Consider the following 1,143-nt stretch of genomic DNA (forward strand, 5'->3'; position numbering starts at 1 on the left):
GAGGACTCCGAGTAAGGTGGCGGTGTCGTTGCTCATGGTGGTTCTAATGCAGTGTCTACTGGAATAGTTGCAAAGTTTAATTTCAGGTGTGCTTACTTTAATTTGAGGGGTGTGTTGTGCTGAGCCCCCAGCAGAACTATGTTATGTTTCTTTTTGTTACTTTAACTCTTCAGTAAGTACATACTAGTATTTCTTACATTTCATCTTTTAGTTAGTATAGTACTACCACTCATTTATTCACATTATATACATACAATATATATGACCAACATCATATAGGCAGCAGTTTAGTTGTCAAAGAATTTTAGGGTGCTTAGTTTTGTCAAAGAATTCCAGGGTGCTTAGTTTTATTTGACGGGTGGGTTGTGCTGGACACCATTATTGTGACTAGCCTTTTTAATAGTACTATATGCATAATTTGGCGACGAGCGCTCTCTATATGTACCACCTTTTTTTTAATTTCAAGTTTTGCTCCATGGCGCAATCCATTGATACTACTGCTGTAAAAAAGTATACATTTTTTAAAAGGCTAGAGGGCGGGGCAGTCTAGCTTGGTCGGTTTCACGAGAGGCGAGGGCATTTGTGATTTGACGGCTCATTACTGCTGGAAGGTGGGGCCTTGTGATTTGACTGCTCATATAAATGCACCGACGACCTGATCGAGGAGGAGCAAAGAACCGTGCGGTATACTCAAGTTTTCTACTGGAGTAGTATTGCGACGGAGGAGCACGAAACATGGCAGCCCAGTGCCATATGGCGATAAAAAATGATCTAATTTTCTAGTCATCTCATTGTTAGCATTGTTCTATTCATTCCCCCAAAAAACAAAAACCACTGTTCTATTCATGCCTCACAGAGAACGTGATACGTGCAGCGAAACACCCGAAGCAAAAGATGAAACACAGCAGCAAAAGAAGAAGGAAGATTATCACCCCAAATGATCTAATTTGCCGCGGAGTCGTAACTACTTCTTCATCGCCTCCACGACCTCCATCTCCTTGCGGGTCTCCTCCGCCATCTTCTTCATTCTGTCCATGACGCGGGATTTCTCGACACGGGCCTTCATCATCGGTTCCACGGCCGCATTACGTACCTTGACAGCACGGGTGCTCGATGTGGAGCTTCGCCAACTCCTCCTTCTGT

This window comes from Triticum dicoccoides, chromosome 4B (assembly GCF_002162155.2).
Source record: "Triticum dicoccoides isolate Atlit2015 ecotype Zavitan chromosome 4B, WEW_v2.0, whole genome shotgun sequence".
Taxonomy (NCBI): Eukaryota; Viridiplantae; Streptophyta; class Magnoliopsida; order Poales; family Poaceae; genus Triticum; species Triticum dicoccoides.